The sequence below is a fragment of the Nasonia vitripennis genome (genome assembly GCF_009193385.2).
Source record: "Nasonia vitripennis strain AsymCx chromosome PSR unlocalized genomic scaffold, Nvit_psr_1.1 chrPSR_random0001, whole genome shotgun sequence".
In the NCBI taxonomy this organism is placed as follows: Eukaryota; Metazoa; Arthropoda; class Insecta; order Hymenoptera; family Pteromalidae; genus Nasonia; species Nasonia vitripennis.
Genome location: NW_022279660.1, coordinates 46714 through 66967, shown reverse-complemented (window position 1 = coordinate 66967; position 20254 = coordinate 46714). Strand labels below are relative to the sequence as shown.

The window sequence follows — 20254 nt, the reverse complement described above, 5'->3', positions numbered from 1 at the left end:
TTTTGTGATTATCAGTGTTATAATTATTATTTAATTGGCTCGTTAATCCACCATATATTAGACTATTTGTCTTAATTCTGTTATAATGTCGTGTAGGGGTCTGCCTTGATTATTGGTTGTTGGTTATTTTGGGTCCTAGTATGTCTGTTTCTGGTATATCTTTGGTATTGGTTTCGTCGTTGTCTTCATTTAACAGTGAATTTACGTTCGTTATTCTTAGGTCAATTTGTGGTTTATATGTAAATTCTGCTCATTTGGTTAGTTCTCCTGAGATTATGGTATCTTGTGTTCTACCAATGCATGCTGGTGCAATACGTATTATTCCTGCCTTTTCTATTATCGCGTACTCATCTCCTTTGATTTGGGCTACTTACATTTAGGGTTTCTTTGTGGTTGTTGGAGTATAGCCAAGATTTATCATGTTCGATGTAGTTCCACTGAGTTGTTGTTGTAACTTTGTACCTTATATCACATGTTTGTAATGCTTTTTTAATGGGGTTTAATAACAAATTTATTTCACAGCTCTCCGATCCAGGTACGTTTCTCATTGCTCCTAGAATCGGGCATATGTATGCGTAGTGTGTCTGTACATTTGTCCTCCGGGTCTTCTTGAAATTCTATATATTTCGCTTGATCTGACCTTACTGCTATATATTTATAAGAAGGTCGTATGAATTCTGTGCCTATGGTTTTGTTTTTCTTATGTTGAGGTGTATCTACTGAATGTGTTTCTTATAAATGGTATGGTGTTCTGTCTACTAGAGGTAGATGTAAGACGGCGATGGTTCTCCCATCTTGATATATGGCATCTATATTGGACACTCTTGTTATTTCTTCTGTCCTGATATGTTCGGCTAGTATTGGGAAGTCTAAATCTCCTCCTGCTCTTTTTATGTCCGTTGCGATTTGATGTAGTGTTGTGGGTTGTATTAATTCTGGGTGTACTTTTCCTTCTTTTAGTTTTCTTAATACATCTAGAATATTTTCATTGCTTTTTATGAGGTTATCTAAGGTTGATTCTGTTCTTATTACGTATATCATTAAGTTCACTAGGTGTTTTAGTTCATCTCCTTCTTTGAGTACCGCTTTTATTTTAAGGTAGTTGATGTCGGTGTAGATATTTATTTTCTAGTCAGCTCTTTTGATTCTTATATTACTGACCTTTTCGAAATAAATTCCCTGACATCTTCGGCTTTGCAGAGACATGGCTGGGTCCGATTGTGGATGACAGCCTGGTTAGCATCGGGGGATATTCCATCATCAGGCAGGACAGAAATGTAATCGGAGGAGGCGTCGCCTTATTTGTACGCAATGGATTGAAAATTACAAAGGTTGTCTCTTCTAGTACCATGGGTCTAGGAAAACCAGAATCCCGGAGTATCTATTTTGCAGCGAACAGAGGGGCGACTCACCTCCGGTGCTGCTAGGTGTTATTTACATGCCCCCGAAAATCCCTATGCAAAAGGACTCAGACCTTTTTGATGTGTTGCGGGACTTATGCGGTGAATTTAGTCATAAGATCATAATGGGTGATATGAATTCGGACCTATTGTCTGACTCGGACGACGCAACTACTATCAAGCGTCCGTCCGAAAAGTTATCTCTTCATACCTCATCGTCTCATACATGGATTGACCTCATCATGACCGACGATAACGACACGATCCTGGAATCTAAGAATGAGTGGCTGCCTAGTTTCGGCAAGCATTGTGTCATGGATGTCTCGCTAGATAATTTATTTCACAGCTCTCCGATCCAGGTACGTTTCTCATTGCTCCCCGTCTACGCTCTCATCTACGCTCCCACTCCCGTGAGTGACACCTTCTCTTATCGAAATTACAAGTGTATAGACACTTCCAGTCTTGTTGACCTCTTGTCTTGTTGTGACTGGGCAGCCATGAGTTCCATTGAAGCCGATCTGGAGGGCGCCCTATACGTTCTCAATAACTCATAGGGCCTTCCAGGTCGAGGGTGCTCGGTTCTGGAACTCTCTCCCTTCTGCTCTGCGAGGCCTGCCATCTCTCGCCTCCTTCAAGGGGGCACTGCGGCGGCACCTGCTGGCCATAGAATCGTGACGACTCTGAGCCCTCTGGCGCTGCATTTTTCATATTAATCTAGTTTTTAATCTAGTCAGACTCGGCCCTAGGCCGTACAAGATACTTTCAGTATTACGTATTTTCAGATTTCAAACGTGCAATACAGATAGGTCTTTGACCAAACTCTAAGAGTACAAAGTAATATTGGAAAAGTTTAATGTGATAATTGAATATGACGAAATGTGATTTTATGTGATTTTATGTGACAATAAGTTTTATATATTTTTATATATGACTGTATGCGACACAGTGCTTGTGATCTCTACTTTATTATTTTTTTGCTTTAGCAAATAAAGACCTATCTATCTATCCTCCAGTGAGTGTATCATGTGGTGTAGTTATAATTTGTTTTCGTTCTTTCTCTGGTGGTAATTCTACCTTTCCGTAACATACTTTCACTTCGATGTCCGTATTTCTGAAATGTTATTGTTAATAGTTCAGTCATTAGTCCTGGTACAAGTGATCTGTTAAATCTCCTTTCCTTGATATTCTGAAACTTTTGATTCCTTTATCTAATAACGTTTTCATGAAGTTCTTGAGTCCTGTGTTAATATTTTCAATCGTAATGTTGTTGAAGTATCGTTCTTGAACAACTATGGTAAATATGTAGTGTTTCTTATATGGCGTTATGCGTGTTTGTCCTAGTCTTGGTTTTTTATTTTTTATGCTGCTTAAGTCTATTGCTCCAATGTCTTTTAGTAGTCTAGTTATACTGGTTGTGTTCTCACAAGCTTTTGAGATAAAATGTGCCAAGTTGTCTTTTTGGTATGTTAGACATTCTCTTATGGTTATGAATTTTTTCCTGCAAATTCTTGTTTTGATGTTTCATTACTCATTGTGCTTTGAGTTGATCTGTTGTTCTGCATTGATGTCGCACATTGTTTGTTCATTGGTTCATATTCTTCCATTATTGGGTAAAACATCGGTATGGTTATTTCTGGCGTCATAGAGTAATCTATGTTGATTTTTGAGTCTTGTTCCTCTTGGATTTCTATCAAAATGCTTGTTTTTCTTTTTGTGATTTCTTAATTTTTCTTGTTAGGGGTGGTTTTTGCTGTTGGATCAAGAGGATGAATTTTTGTGGTGTCTGATATTCTTCCTTTTGATGGGTATCCTATCACTTTACTGTTATCAGAAGCGTCTAATCATATTCATTGTATAGCTTTTGTTCAATTTTTATCTACGATCAAATTATTAATTCCTTGACTTTCTCGCTTAATACTTCATCTATTTGTTCGGTGCCGTAATGTGGGTTGAGTTCATGTATTCTCCATTGTACTTCTTCATTCACTTCTTCTCCATCTGAGAAATGACGTTTTTTAAACCCTCCGGCATGCGTATATACTCATAATGTCCGTTAATTGTTGCAAAAGCTGTTTTGTAGCAATCTTCTGGGTTCATTGGTATTTGTTGAAAACCACTCACAAGATCAAAAATTGAGAAATATGTGGCTCCTCCTAGTTGGTCCATGATGTCTGCTATATTTGGTAGTGGATAGGCATCTCTTATAGTTTTCTTGTTTAATTCTCTGAAATCTATTACGATTCGCTACCTTGGATTTCCATGGCTGTCTGGTTTCTTTGGTACTATCCAAATTTTTGCTACGCTTTCTCGAACTACTTGCTTGTGTTTTGGTGGATCTCGATATTGTTTGGTGTTTATGGGTACTTTTTCAAGATGTATATGACAATGTATCATGTCTGTACAGGGTAACTTATCTCCTGGTAGTAAGAATCTGTCTATGTAGTCTTCTGTGATTCTATTCACAATTTCTAACTCTTCCTTGTTTAGATGGTCTCTTCTTATTGTTTGTTTTACCTTTTCTAGTCTTTCAGCTTCATTGGAAGTAGTTTGTCCTTCAAATTCACTGTCTGTTTCTTCCAGAAAGATGACTTCTGTTTCGAACGGTATGAGTTCTCTCGGATCTACTTCAATAACGATATCTTGTTCAGCTGTATTTATGGCTAGGAGTTCGCAAGTATTGTTGTCATTAATGACCACGCCTTCTATTAAAAACACATCTTGGTTTCCGACGTCAATTCTAGGTATATACCCTTCCTTTAATGTCGATTGCACTAGGTTAATTTGAACTATTTGTCTAGTTCTTGCTTTTATTTTGTGAATAGTTTTTTCGTTGTTCTGGATATTAATGGTTCCATCTTCCTTTACTGATGGGCTTCATGTTATTTTGTCATTCATCTTTAATACATTTTTGGCATTTTTCATGTCATTGTTTTCTTTATTGTTTGTTTTATTTCGTAAAGTTCTTCTAGTGTCAGAAATGGTATGGGATGCATCACGTTTCCGCTCACCATTAATGCATTATAGTGGTATAATATAACTGCTTCTTCCTTTTTCAAATAATTCCGTCCTAATAATCCGTCGTGAGGAATGGGAAAATCGTCATATCGCTAAAAGATAGAAAAATTAATAATTTAACGGAATCAATTGATTTAGAGAGAATAAATTGTGAATCTAACATCAGTAAAATCAATAATTTGTTTTACACTAATAAAGCTATGCTATGGCATGTCAGATTGGGACACGCTTCGTTGAAAAAGTTAAAAGAATTCCAAAGAAAGTTTCCAAATTTGAAAAACTTTAAGGAAATTAAGTTCGATAATTCTGTACTTGATTGCAAAGTTTGTATTGTGTCAAAATTCAACAAGCTACCTTTCAGTTCGACTAGACAGAGAGCGAGTGAACTTCTGCAAATTGTTCACGCAGATACAATGGGACCGATTAGTCCAGCTACACATCCCAAGAAATACAGATTTATATCTGTATTTATCGATGATTATTCACGACTTGCGTTGGCGTATCCTATGAAACAGAAAAGCAAAACAGGTTATTGTCTTGAATCCTTCGTTAAAAGCTCGAGAAATTTACTAGGATCCAATGCTAAGTTCTGTTACCTTAGTTGTGATCAGGGTACAGAATTTACAGGAGGATATACACAAGAAGTTCTAGATAAGTTCGAAACAGAGCTACAGTGCTACAGTTAGCTAGCCCAGATAAACCTGAGCATAATGGAGTCGCTGAACGTTTCAATCAGACCATCCAGAAACTCACGAGAGCTTTAATGTATGATACACGCCTACCTGAGAATATGTGGTATCTTGCCCTGAATGCAGCCGTTTATTTCTATAATAGGACGCCTCATAGCTCGAATGAAATGATACCGCCCTTAGAAAAGTTCAAACCAGAATTTAAACTCAACCTGGAACAACTCAAGCGTTTTGGTTGTATAGCTTACATCAAAGTACAAAGGAAAAGAGGACCTAAGTTTGATCAGCTGGGAAAACGAGTAGTATTGATAGGTTACAAACCAACTGGATATTTATTTTTAAAACCAGAAGAAGGAAAATACTACGAAAGCAGAGATGTTCGATTCAATGAAAAGCTCGTGTTTGGGGACAAATACAATAAAAACAGCATTGAGGATTGGGCAAATCCAATGGAAGAAATAAATAAAGAAACATGGCTTGTTAAGTTCGATGAAAAAGATGAAGTTTTGATCTCTGAAACGGAGGGAGAAAAACGGCGAAGAGGACGCCCAAGAAAAGTAAAAGCCATGAATACGAAAAACAAGCTTGAATGGCAAAAGGCTATTAGGGGCGAATTAGACTCAATGGAGAAAAACAAAGTCTGGACACTTGTCGACAGACCTGTGATTCAAGGAGGAAAAAGACCTAACATAATTGACTCAAGATGGGTTCTAAAAACAAAAGTTGGAATGAATAATGAAAACAAGTATACAGCTCGACTTGTGATAAGGGGTTTCAAAGATCAAAACCATTATAAATTAATGGAAACATATGCACCTGTTTCTCGGCTACCTCCGATTAGATCAGTGCTAGCAATCATAAATAAGTTTGATCTCGAAGTAAGACAGCTTGATGTTAAGACAGCTTTTCTGAATGGAACAATCGACAGTGAAATATACATGGAAATACCTGAGGGTATTGATGTTTCTCCTGAAATCAGACAAAATAAAGTCTGTAAAATTCATCGTGCTTTGTACGGTTTGAAAATAAGTCCGAAAAGATGGTATGAAAAATTTACAGAAGTAGTAATAAAACTAGGTCTAAAGTCTCATGATTCAGAGCCCTGTCTCTTTACTTGGCGCAGCAATGAAAAATATCTGATAATGTTGCTGTATGTTGATGACATACTGATAGCCAGTAATGACACACAAAAGCTTGATGAAATTACGTCAAAACTTAAGTTGAAATTCGAAATGTCCGATATGGGAGAGCCCAAGAGTTTCCTTGGTATCGAAATAAATCGAGTCAGGCGAAATCAAACGATGAATCTGACTCTAGAAAATTACATTGACAAAATGCTGAAACGTTTTGGATACAGTAAAATGCATCCTCAGAGAACGCCAATAGTGACAAATCAAGTGTCAAACCGAGAAAGGCGAGAAAGAGAGGAAAGCAAAGATCAGCTCGAAAATACTCTGAAGGAAGGTAGGGCAATATACAAGAAAAACAAGCGAGCTAGTGAAAACAAAAACAACTATTTATTCGCCTTCTTGGCAGCCTTAACAGTGCCATGAGGGAAGTTAGGGCATCGCGATGCCCGCGCGACCTGAGGATGGTCGCACACCGCGCACCTCCTCTTTGAGGTCCTCGGGACCTTTCCCCGGCTTCGGGACCTTCCTCTCCGCGAAGGAGTACGGCCCCTCGAGTAAGCCCTCTTCCTGGACCGGCTCCTCGATCTCCCCTGGATGGGGCACGGAGTGGGTAGCCTCCGTTGAGCTCCCGCTCGGCTCGCGCCTTCCTTTCGCAAGCCTTCTCCATGGCTGCTTTGGCCTCTTCCAAAGCGAGGTCGGCCTTGCGTCGCTCCTCCAAAGCACGCCTTCTCTGAGCCTCTTCGCGGACTTTCGTCAACCGTGATTCTTCACCTGGCTGGCTCGGCTCGCCTGATCGACGACCCCCATCGTGGCCTTTTCGTCCTTGATCAGACGAGCCCATCTGCCGGCCAGCTGGTGGAAGGTGGGCCCATATTTCCGCACGGCATTGTCGTACGGGCGGAAGGCCTCCTTCACCATCTGACGGGCCTCTAAGCTGGCAGCCAGAGCGTCCTCGACGAAGGGCTTGATTTCGCCCCATGCGCGTTCAGCCTCGCTGGCATCATCTGCCGACGACATCACGCGCAGCGCCTCTTCCTCTTCCTTAGGCGGCTCTGGTCGCTCCAGCCTTGCCGAAATGGGCAATCCGGCGAATCGTAGGCGCCGAGGCGCCGTCTCCTCCTTCGCCGGGTTTGGCGTAGCCGCTGGTGGCGGTGTAGTCATTGGTGATGGCGTTGCCAGGCGGAGTTCCCCCTCCTCCGACTTCTGACTGCCGACATCCATGCGATCTCCTGCCTCTCCTGACTGGCATGGATCGACATGAATCCGGACGATGTCCATTAGCTGCCGGCACGCCTTCTCGAAAGCTGCAGTATTCATCGGGGCTAATGCCTCCAGCGTCCCCCCCCCCCCCCAGCTCCAACTAAGGGTCGAGTGGCATTTCTCAACCGGGAGGTACGCCGATGCTCCTCTGGTGTCCGAGGGCTACTACCTAGGATCTCGTACGTATCCTGGAAGTTTACATGCGGCTGTTGCGTGTTTGCTGCAGGTCTTTGCACTGGCCGTTGTGATGCCGTTGTTTGCTCGACCCTTGTGCTCGATGCAACGTTTCCTAGCATTATAGGCATTAACTCATCCATCTGGCGAGCTAATCTATTGAGCTTGGCATCATTTGCTTCCACCTTCTTCGAGATTATCTCTATTCGATCATCCCTCGGGTTGAGCGGCTCATCCGCTGTTATTACCTGAACAGCCTCTGCTAACACTTGCGCTGCTTCTTGCCGCTCGTCAGCTTGCTCCATGCCTGGCTGTTCAACAATAGTGTGGGCTAATCGCGTTTTTATTGTTTCATCACGAACGACTAGCTCCAACGAATGAATGGCCTTAGGGTTAAACGATTCATCTACCACCGAGATGCCCGTAACCTCTATCCTTGTCTCATCGACGAAGGTCTGCCTCAGCCGTTCTCTTTCAGTGCGAGCTTCTTGCACTGATCTCTCGGCATCAGGCTTAAAATCTTCTTCGGCGTAATCGCCCATCAGCCATCTATGCAGTCTGGCTGCTTTGGCTATTTTATAGCCGTCTAGCCGCATCTGCATTGACGATAACGCCATCACTAGATCTTCCTCATCTAGTGCAAAGCACCAGTCGCCAACTGCCTTATCGGTGTCTTTAAACATCTTTAATCGACTAAAATCGCCTAAAATCGACTAAAACCTCGCGAATCTAGCGAAAACTCAACTTAACCCATTTCTTCCCAAGCGGACATTTTATAGTCGATTGGTTTTTCGCCTAGAAAATTGTCAAAAAAAGAAAATAATGATAACCAAAAACTTTTCTTATGTAAAATTTTCCGCTCTTTCCAAATCTGGAGTCAGCATTTCGGTATTTTTATCGGAAAATTTAATAATGGCAGTTTGAATCTGGTGAAAATTCAGAAATAAATTTTTCAACATTTTAACATGCTTATTACAATTTGAACGGTTTCAACGAAATTCATGATACAGATTCATAATGCAAATGATATTATTGTTGAAACATTTGATTTTTGAGAATTTTCCTCCAAGATTTTCCAAGATGGCGCTTGTGACATCATGAAATGACCGCAAAAATAATATTTTTTTTCAAAATTTTTCTAATTCATACCAAAATTTGTATACTTAGGTTATTGAGGTCGCTGGCGAATCTGGAATCAGATATGGAAAACTCAAAATGGCGGATCCAACATGGTGGACATTCAAAATGGCCGACAATTTTTCTAAACTTCAACTAAGTGTGATTCAATTCATATTCGTCGATTGATTAAATTCGTCGTTTCAGCTATCCGCGCAGACTGGCAGCCAATGGAGAGCCAGCTAGAAGCGCGGCCCGACGAGCACGAGAGGAGAGCGAGCGCGAGAACGCTTTGTCAGCAACGGCTGCGGATCTCTTCCATAGTATGATTTTTGAAAATTAGCATACATATCATAGAGAATTGCATACTGATTGTTATATATGTCGAGATTCATATTGTTGTATGGATAATATTGTGAATTTAAGAAAAGTTTCACATTACTTATCTCACAATGATCAAATCTACTGGCATTTGCAGTTCTTGTAGCTTTTCTCTTTGTAGTCCGAGAATTACAGAACGAAGTTTCTCCAATTGATTTGAAGTTTTCACTGTCCAGACGTTTTTATTCGTGCTTGGAAGAAGAGGATATTCAAATATCTCCCAAGAACGAAAACACATAAAGATGGGGTTATCCTTACCAATGAAATTCAATAGCTGGATTTTTTGTTTATCTGATGCAATAACATATGTCATTAACCATTCTATCTTCGTTATTTTTACTTCACAATCTTCATAAGTAGTTACGCCAGATGATGTAGTTCCATTCTGGATTATTGCATTTAAGTCGCTTCTTGATCTTGTAAGAATGAGCTCATGCTTCATATTAACTATAATTTTTTTATAGTCTTCTGCAAAGCCCAAGATCATACTCAGTGGAATCGCTACGTCAAAGTTTCCCTTTTCATCGACAAACGTTTTGGTATCTTCTTCATCACCAAGCCAGCCTGCGTTTTCTAGCATGTTATTCTATTTCGAATTAAATGTAGTCCATCCTTTCATGAGACTGCTCAAACCAACATTTTTACTTTTATCAAACTCCACAGCATTAATTTCATAACGATTTTTATCAAAAAGATGACAAATGCCATTGTTCACGAATTTAGTTTTAGTTGGTGCTGTTAAACCATCTTTTAGTTTCAATTTCTCACATACGTGGATAGAACTACGCGATGGTAAAAGGCATAGATCTTGATGTTGTATAGAAATACGAATTTCATCACTATTATCAAAGCTTAATGATGAGTATGGTTAATGGGTGTGTACCTCGTAATGAGCAATAGACTCATCGAAGACGACACCTGATTGAATGCTTAGAATTTCGTCCATTTTTCTGGAAGCAGCAAAGAATTATACACGTGAATTTTTTCCACGAACTTTTAGTCCTAGGCTTTTCAGAAACTGAATGCTCTTCCGTGTTAACGGTTTGAGTTTCTTTGTGCGACTGATGACTAGTTGACATGATGGCTGACTTATATATGTTCCAGAATTGTAAACGATACCCATTATACAGATTTGATGTGAAGTCTAATAGTAATTTCCTCTTCTCGAAAATTCACCAAATTTCCGTCCTGATCTACAATTCGAATTTGTAGATGATCTATGCACTTGACACTGAGTGGTAGATATATCACATGAGACGGAACTTCTAAGATTTTATATCCTGGAGGCACTCTGGGAAAGAATTCATGGATTGTATGAACTTTCTTATTATTGATGTAAGCACCTACAGTAATGTTGCACTCTACTCTGAGTGCATTGATTCTCTATATTTTCACAGGTAAATCAGAGCTGTGTTGAATGTTCTCTTTGAGAATGCGAGGAGCGAAGCCAAGGAGACGGCCTATTGAATCGCGAGGTTTGAGATCTATCTGATGACTGCAGAGAATTTCACTTCTGAGAGTATTGTTGTTAGCTTTCAAAGAAAATTCAATTCCTTTGGATTTCAAAGTTTCTTGTAAAAAATTGATTTATAGCATCAATTTCATAGCTGCCCGTAGGGATAGTGATAATATTATTTTTGCTCAAATGAAGTTTATTATTTGAATGGTCAACATTGGAAATAGAGTTGAATGTTAAAAGTTCAACTAATCCCAACACAAAATTTTTATGCTGTGGTAGTTCAATCGAAAGAAAATATTGCGCTTCCAAGACAGATGAGTTTCCTGAGAGACTCAAAGTGAAGCTATCTTCCATGACTGATCTGATGCTAATGAATCTATTCGTCTGCGAACATTTGACTCTGTTGAGTGAACATGGATTTTACCGAGCAGAACGTCAAACTCCCCGTGACAAATTTCGATTTTGGAAAAGAGAAGAGAAAAAAGCGTCATGGGGAATTACTACCAGATAGTATACGAGCAGTTTTCTGCGGCCCATCGAACTTTGGAAAAACAAATAGTTTATTGGCTTTAATAACACATCCCAATGGTCTTAGGTTTGAAAATTTGTATGTATACTCTAAATCCTTGAATCAGCCAAAGTATCAATTTTTCAAAAGTGTCCTGGATCCGATTGAAGGAGTATCATATCTTCCGTTCAGTGAGCATGAATCTGTAGTATCTCCAGATGAAGCCCTTCCAAATTCAATAATGATTTTTGATGATGTGGCATGTGAGAAGCAGGATAATGTCAGAGCATTCGTCTGTATGGGAAGACATATTGTGTAGATAGCTTCTATCTATGTCAATCTTATGCTCATATCGGAAAACATCTCATTAGAGATAATGTCAATTTGTTAGTAACTTATCGACAAGATGATGTAAATCTTAAACATATCTATGAAGATCATGTGAATACCGATTTAACTTTCAACGAATTTCGGAATCTTTGTTCTGAATGTTGGAAGAATGATAGATATGGATTCATCGTTATTGACAAAGATCGACCGATGAATGAGGGTAGATACAGAAAAGGATTTGACTGTTTTGCAATAAAAAAGCAATTATGAGTCTCAAACTTAGAGTTTGAAAGGGTCACGACTTTCCTCGGTCCTGCGAATAATCTTATTATAGAAAAGTAATGAACATTTACTTAATCTGTGTCGTATCGTATCGTCATTTTGTCAACAGATTCTAAATAAATTTTGTTTATTATTTTTTATAATGATTTGATAACTATAGTTGTTCGGGTCCGGGATACCAGGTAGTGAGGATTCCCTTGCAAATAAAAAGCTTTTTGTTCTTTATAACAAAAAGTATATATATATTCAAATAATTATATTTTATAGAATATTGCATAAATATTGCATATATTCTATAACATCACATAAACCCAAAAAAGTAAATCCGTTTTGATTTTTACAAAAATATATAGATATGCAGATAAGCTTAAGCTTGCGTTATCTGATAGCTCGTGTTTGAAAATTTTATAAGTTGAATTAGATATGTATGGGGTTTCGCCCAAGATCTAGAACGAAATTTCTCAGAAGCAGAGCTTGCAGCAGCAGCTTGTTCGGAAAATCTCAAACCATTTTGACTGGGATATTCGATTCACAGTAAAATCACAAAATATACAAAGTCAAGATGCATTCTTTGAACTTTTGGCATTTAAAGATAATGGTTACGGACACAGAAAATCACTTTTTCAAAATTCAAACCTTGATAATACAAACACAGAAATCACAGAGAACAATTATAAACTGTCTAACCAACAGTTAAACTTCCAAAATAAAATCACATTTCAAAAGAAAGCACCACAAATGCAAAATCTAAATGTGATCGAAGCAAAAGATACTCAAACGAAAAATATTTCTATTAAAGAAATGGGTACAAAACCAAAACCAATCACTTCTATATCTAGTTCAAGTGACTTTTGCTTTGACGAAACATTAAAAACCTGCCTAGAAGGCACTTGGGATTTGCCAAAAAACCACTTGGCAAGCGGATCTTGTAGAAATGATACCATATTCTAAAGAAAACAAAGGTTTTCATGACTTACTCACTATCATAGATATATTTTCAAAGTATGCATAGGCCGTGCCAGTCAAGTCAAAGAGTCGTAATGATGTTAATACAGCTATGAAGTCAATACTGAAAGAAGGACGAGTACCGAAGAATCTACAAACTGATCAAGGAAAAGAATTTTACAATTCAATTTTTCAAAAACTTATGAAAAAGCACAATATACACTTATACTCTTCGCATAGTAATCTTCATGCAAGTATATGCGAACGATTCAATAGAACGTTAAAAAATGCAATGTGGACAGAATTCAGCAAACAAGGAAGCTATAAATGGTTGGATATTCTACCTAACTTGTTCAAAGCATACAATTCGAGAAAACATCGGACAACAGGAATCGAGCCTGAAAATGTTCCACTGGCAAATGAGCGAGAATTCAAGAGACATTTTCCAAATGAAAAGTCGCCAGTGAAAAAACCTAAATTTAAAGTAGGAGATAAAGTACGAATAAGTAGGATAAAAAATGTTTTTGAAAAAGGTTATACGCCAAACTGGTCAACAGAAATTTTCACGATAACGCAAGTTGTAAAAACAGATCCAGTAACTTACCTCCTCAAAGATTATTATGATAAACCCGTCTCAGGTGGCTTTTATGAAACGGAAATTCATAAAACTATGTATTAGGGTAATACTGAGGTTACCAAACTAACAATCAATTATTAATATAAACGCGGGCGGTCAGCTACTCTCCCATACGGAAGAGATTAGTGAAACTTCTAATTTATCGCGGCAGAATTGTTTGATTTGGTAAATTTTGACTTTAAATCATTAAGGAAAACAAGTTACTTGTGTTTGATGGATCACTGGAAAACTAGATAAATGAGGTAGTGGTAAGAACCGAAACTATGACTGCGCTGGGGTTCTGTTCTGGATTTTGTTTTATTCTTCTTTCGATAATTGACGTGACGTACAATGAAATTCAATACAATTGTTCGATGTGAGACAATTAGCAATGCAATACGAAACTCAAAGAAAAATATTAATCAACCAAATCTTTTAACTCTAAAGAAAATAATATCCTTTTTTTTATATTCAATCAACTCTATGTGAAAACTCGGAGAGAAAGCGTCCTGTCTCTAGGAGCGCACACGCAGGAATGAGAAGATCGGGGGAGGCAAAGTTTGAAGAGAGCGTCATAGCTTTCTCCTACACAGGGTCTTTACTTCTCCTTCGCACTTCAGTTTAGCCGTGCTCTCTCTCTTACTCATTAGGCCTTATGGGCCTAGCCTACGGTCAATGGCTAAACTGCAGCGTCGACTGTACACGAGTGCTTTCAGCCGAGGGAGAAGTTTTGTTTTGGTTTTGAGTTACTTCTCGCGTACGTTAAGTGTCGAAGTTTCTGGATTCTTTCTTTCTTTCCTCTTAGTTTGATTTAATTTAATTTAATGTCTCTGAATAGTTATCCTGAACTTCGCTTAACATCCTCCCCCCCTTCGAACGTTTGTCGTCCTCGACAAACGAATATGCCAAAGGTTAAGTGGTCTGACAGGGGTGACAGTTGGCGAGCCAAGTTTAGGTGCTGATTTTATTTTTAATCGATTAGAAATGGTGTAAGGTGTCATCTGGAAATCTGTGAATCTAGGATAGGATCATGCCCCCCTTTTTTTTTTTTTTTTTTTTTTGTTGCTGCTCTAAACTGCAGAAATTTAATTGTGCCTATGCTCGAGTTACTGTGTGGTCATGTGTCTGATCATCTTGGATCACAATTGGATCCATTGAACAACCCTTGCGGTGTTCATTTGATTAAAGAAAGAACACTGCTTTCTCTTAGAATGTACGGAACATTCAAATGTATGCCTTGGTTGGGTCGCGCTTTTCCAAAAAAAAAGAAATTTGGAAGCTATTGGTACGCAATCGGGAAGATTTCTTTTATATTTTTTTTTTATTTTTCATTATTATTAGGTTTGCTTGCTTCCAGCTTGTTTCGGGATAATGATATGGGTTTGGGTGGGTTGTTTGTTTTCCCTCTTTCTCTTACCTTGTGAATTTGGTTATGGCTCTGCTCTGTTGTCACACAAACTGTCAAGAATGGTCTCGTATAATCTAAACTTATTCTAATTTTAACTTATGTGCTACTGTTAGTAATGCGTATCTCTTAATTTCTTTATAACCTATTGCTAATGTTTTTATATGGATTTGTTATGACTTACTCGCTAATTTTATATTTCATTTTGTTAAATTGCTTAAATATTTTATTTTGTTATTGCTTATGGTTTAATATGTGTATTATTATAAATTATTGGGTCAAGGTCTTTTTTTTTTTTTTTTTTTTTTTAATTTTGGTCGTACATTTTGTTTGGATTAAGTATAAAAGTATATTTTATTTTGACGCAAAACAATACAACAGTGGTAACTTGGTCCATTTTGTATGACGTCAAGACTTACTTAAATTACTTATATCTACCTTAAAGCTAAAGTCGCAGTGTTGTCTCTTCAAAACTAGTGTCTAGTATCTTCTTGAATTCTATTTTTTTCATTTCCTTTCTTGTTTGTTCTTCTATTGCGGTACATGTTCTTGTCGGTCTTTGGGTCACTGTGGGTTGCTGTCTTGGTTGCTCTGTTCGTCGCGATGTCTCCTGCATTCGGCGTCTGGCGTTCTGTCTGGCTATCTCTCTTTCCATGGGGTCTTCGTCGCTGGATGATGTATAGTCCAGATATAGTGTTCTGTGAACGGATGTTGGTGCTGTCGTGTTGGATGCTGACGGGCGAGCTGTTGTTTGTGCGTTGGCCAGTCCACTCGTGTTCGGTTGTGGTGTCGGTGTTGTTCGTCCCTGGTCCGTTTCTATTTGTGTCGTGGATGCTGTTCTTTTGTCTTTTAGTTTATGTTTTAAATGATACATTTGGCAGTTTTGTACATGGTCGTCAAAGCTCTGTTTTGGTATCTGGTCTCCGCATAAGAAATGGATTACTGTGTGGTCTGTCTTTGGCGTACATTTCCATCTTATCGTGTATTTCATTGGTCCGTTCAGTTTTGCGTCTATTGCGTCGATTTTATTTTTGTATGTTATGTATGCCTCTTTTCGTTTTGTTATGCCGTCTACTAATTCCATGTTGACTATTTCTCCAAATGTTTTAAAGTCGGTCTCTAACTGTTCTAGTGTCGTGTCTAGTGGTGTTAGGATTTTATGTTGTTACCGGGATCGACAGTCCAATTCTTTGATTCCTGTTTCTGTTCTGTTTTGTCTTGTATCATTTTTGTATCTATTGGGCGTGTTGTGGATTCCGTCGATTTATACACCTTGTTATAAGCTGTTCTTGTCCAGTATGTGTTGTGAGTCTGTTCTATTGCTTTGTTTGCACTGTCTGGGTTCTCAAATTGAATGAACGCGGTGTATTTCAAATGTCCGGGTTTGGGTTCTAAAGGCCTTATTTCTATAATGTTTCCGAATTGAGAGAATGCGTCTGTCAAGTTTTGTCTTGTCATATGTCCGGGCACTCGTATGCATACGGTGTCTGATGTTTCAATATAATCTACCGTTTTCTCCTGAATTGTTTGTTGCACTGTCGCTGGTTCTTGTATGTCGCCGTTCGTCTGTTGTATGTAGTCTTTGTATTTGTTAATCACTTTGAGCGCGTGATTTTTTATCTGATATCTAACTACTATGGTTTTTACGTTGTCGTCCGTCGTTGTGCGGTGTTCTGTGGTGCAAGGTCCATGTTGTCTAAATAAAGCTTCTGCGTCTATTGTCATGCCCTTGTATGAGGCTGTTACTGTGTAGGCGTCCATTAGGTTTACCTGTAATAACTGTACATTGTCGTGTGGATTATATTTTAAGTGGTGACTGTTATTGTGTCCGTCTTTGTTGTCGTTGTTTTTGTTAGCGTTTTCGTCATTGGTTGTATTGTTGCCTGCGTCGTTATTTGTTAGTTTGTCTCCGTTGTGGTCATTGAGGTCACTGTTGGCGTTTCCTTTGTCTTCATTGTTAGTCTCAAAGCTACCGTTTAGTGATATGCTGTCTAGATGTCCGTCATAGTCAGTCATTAGTTTTGCTGCGTCTGCTCTCGTCCTGTACTTAATTGTTACTGAAGCTGCATCGGGTTGTGGTCCTGTGTGATTGAGACGAAATTCTGTCATAGTATAGGGTCCATATTGATTCAACATATTCAGGACTGCTGGTAGTTCTGATGCTTTTTTCAGCTCTATCCTTACTATTTTTAGGGCTTCACTATAGATCATTGAGGCAATGACGTTCTTGAGTAATTGGTCCATTTTTCTAAAACAGAGCATGAAAAAAAATTGTTAAGGGTAATAAAAAAAATTTAAGAGCTATTATGGTATGTGGTATTTATTGGTCATATGTTTGTTATTCATTATTCTCATTCACACATGTTAATTGGTCCCATTTCATTTCTTATTATTTTTTTTTAATCTATAATCATATTTTTGTCATTTAAATCCTCGTCTATTACTTTGAGGGTCTCGGGTATTTCGGATTTATGTTGATTCTGATCATTTCCACTGGCACTTGTAAAGTTGCTGATCATGAAACCTTCTTCTCTATTTTGCTTCTGGCTTTCCAATCTGGCTATTTTTTCTTTTAGTTCCAATATGGTCTCTTTTAATGGCTGTAGTTTGTCTAGTGGGGCTTCATCTGCTTGTTTCTTGCAGGTTACGTCATGCAAGCTGTATAATTCTGCTTCTATCATCTTTTTGCATTTTTCATGAAATTTTGTAGTAGCGTTTCCTTGTGCAATACGTGGGAGTCTTCTGGGTTCCGCGAACGTCGCTTTGTATATCGGGTCACTCTCTTCTTTGGCAATTCTGGTTTCTTCTTCTGTGAAGTATTGCACATATCCATACGTTAGTCGTCCTTTTCTGTCTCTGACCGTTTCATAATAGGCTAGTGTTCCAAATTGCGCAAATTGTCTGAAGAACATCTCGTCCTTTTCTCTATCATTTCCATCCCAAGGGAGTAATCAAAATAATCTGTTTCTGGTTGGTTGCGTCGTTGGGTTTACTACATGGATCTCAGATTTAACTGTTGGCTCTTCATTTGGAGTAAGGTCGATCAATTCTCCTGTTGGTACTCTTGAGGTTGTTGCGGGTCCTTGGTACGGTGCTGTTCTTCTTCTGTTTCTTTTTAATTTATTTTGTTTCGCTAGTAGCGATCTGAGCTCGTATGCTCTCTGTGTTTCTCTTTCTGACTCAAATGATATGGTAATTTTCTTGGTCTCTCGTTCGTATCTGTGTTTTTCTACGTAAGCATTTCGAGGTTCTCCTATTTTCTCGAATTCTTTTACTATGTTTGATAGTGGAATGTCTATGTCGCAGAACATTGATATGGTGGTTCTTGGTCTCGACTCCATTTGTTCTTTTATTTTATTCTGTAATTAGATTATATTATCGTTATTAACAATTTTGACTATGCGTTGTTCGACTATATACAAGGTTCCTTTGAAAGATCATGTTTAAATTTTGGTCAAAATTTTGGTAAACTATGAGCATTCTGCTTCTTGTTTTGGTAATAATAATAACTTTCTTGTGATTTTTGAGGTTTCACTTTCAAGGGTTTCGCGATCTAAATGTGGGGTATTGGGGTTTTCGCGAGCGCTTAAGATACTTTCGAGTCCGATTTCTTCATCATTTGGGATGGGTTTTTGTCTCTTGTGATTTCTTTTGGGTGGTGGGTGGGCATGTCTCCTATTGAGACATTGGCATTTGCCTAAAAATTTCATTTTTATGATTATTGCTATTATTATTACTACGATTGCTAATTGGATGGTCACGCTTCCGTATAGTGTTGTGTTATTTCTATAATTTTGCCTTTTGTGTTCACTTATTTCTTCTAACTGACTCATTATTTCATGTAGCGGTTTTCCGTCATTGTTAACTGTGTGGGAAGTTAACAATTTTGTTATTTCCAAGCTATGAATTTCCATGTCACTGTCTTTTTTATTTAGGTACGGTGTGGCAAGCTTTGCGATGGCGACTACTTTCTCTGGGTTAGGTTCTATGCCTCTGGCGCTTATGATGTGTCCTAGGAAACCGACTTCCCTTCTAAAGAATTCTATTTTGTCTGGTTGCAATACTAATTTTGCATGTCTGAGTCTCTCCATAAGATTTCTGATTCTTTGTTCGTGTTCTTGAAGATCTTTACTATATACTATTATGTCGTCTAAATAGACTAACATCTCTATGTTTTACAATCCTCTGAGTACCTTCTCCATTAGTCGTTGGAATGTAGCTGTTTTAATCCTTCAGGCATTCTGGTATATTCGTAGTGTCCATTTATAGTTGTGAAAGCCGTTTTGTAACAATCTTCTGGGGCCATTGGTATTTGTTGAAAACCGCTTGCAAGATCAAAGATGGAAAAATATGTGGGTCCTTCCAATTCATCCATTATATCGGCAATGTTTGGTAAAGGGTAAGCATCTCTGATTGTGCGACGCTGTGCCTCCCAACACAGGTGCGCAACACCTAACGCCTTGCATGCGCTAGGATTTTTCTTGTTTCGTGGGATTTGACGCGACCGTCACGTTTGGGAGAACGCTAGGGAGAGAGGAAAAGAATCACACAATGGTTATCACTTTATTGCTCTTATATTTCGCCCAGCCCTTCCCTACAACGCGGTGGCAATGATGCCTCCCGCGCACAATGTAGCCACGCAGGGCTTATGTTGGCGCACTCACGCACGAGCCGCACTCGTGCAGCAGACGGCAGGCCTCAGGCCCAGGTCCAGTCCGTTGACGGTTGGCTCTCTCTCTCTCTCTCTCTCTCTCTCTCTCTTTCTCTCTCTCTCTCTCTCTCTCTCTCTCTCTCTCTCTCGCTTACTCGCTCTCTTCTCTCGGCTTCCGCTGGACGTCCGTCGGTGCTCCCGTCGTCGCCTCCGGGACTCCTCCCGGACCTGATAGCAGCTGGCGGCTTCGGCTCTCCCACGCCGATGTTGCTGGCTGCTCTGGTCTTCCGGATGATGGTGGCGGACTGGCCGGCCTCCTCCCTCTCGTCAGGATGGTCGTTGGCTCGTCCGGGCGTTGGCACTTCCTAGTGCCAACGCGCTGCACCTGAAACACACGCGCACTCTTGAACACTCTTGGGAGACTCTCCCAATCTCCTCTAGTCGTCGACCTCGGGCCGACGAGCAGAGGAGGACGCACTCAACTCTCACAAACGTCGTCGTGCTCCGTCGACAGTCGTGAGAGAACTCTCGGATTTCTCCGCTCGTTCTCGCGCTCACTCTCCTCTCGTGCTCGTCGGGCCCGCGCTTCTTGCTGGCTCATTGGCTGCCAGTCCGCGCGGATAGCAAGCCGCGCATCGGCGCCCGCTGATTGGCTCGCGACATGCGGAGGACCTTTCAGCGCGCGCGCCGACGAGGCTCGCTCTCGCGCCAACGATGCTCACTTTCGCGCCGACGATGACGGTTAGCTAGCCCGTTCCCCGAATTTGAAGACAGGCCGGCGCCGACAACAACACGTCGAATCGCTTGTTTCTTCCGCGCACTCAGGGCTTGGCCGCATCGAACGAGATTCCTCGTCTCGACGCGGCTGCGACGTTTGCAACGTCGCAATTGTC

At 39.6% G+C, this 20254-nt stretch overlaps 1 protein-coding gene across 3 annotated transcripts in view; it reads left to right on the top strand.

Annotated features, from left to right (window-relative positions):
* The window catches only part of LOC116417957, a 246042-nt gene that overhangs the window by 216625 nt on the left and 9163 nt on the right, over positions 1-20254 (top strand). The window lies entirely within an intron of this gene.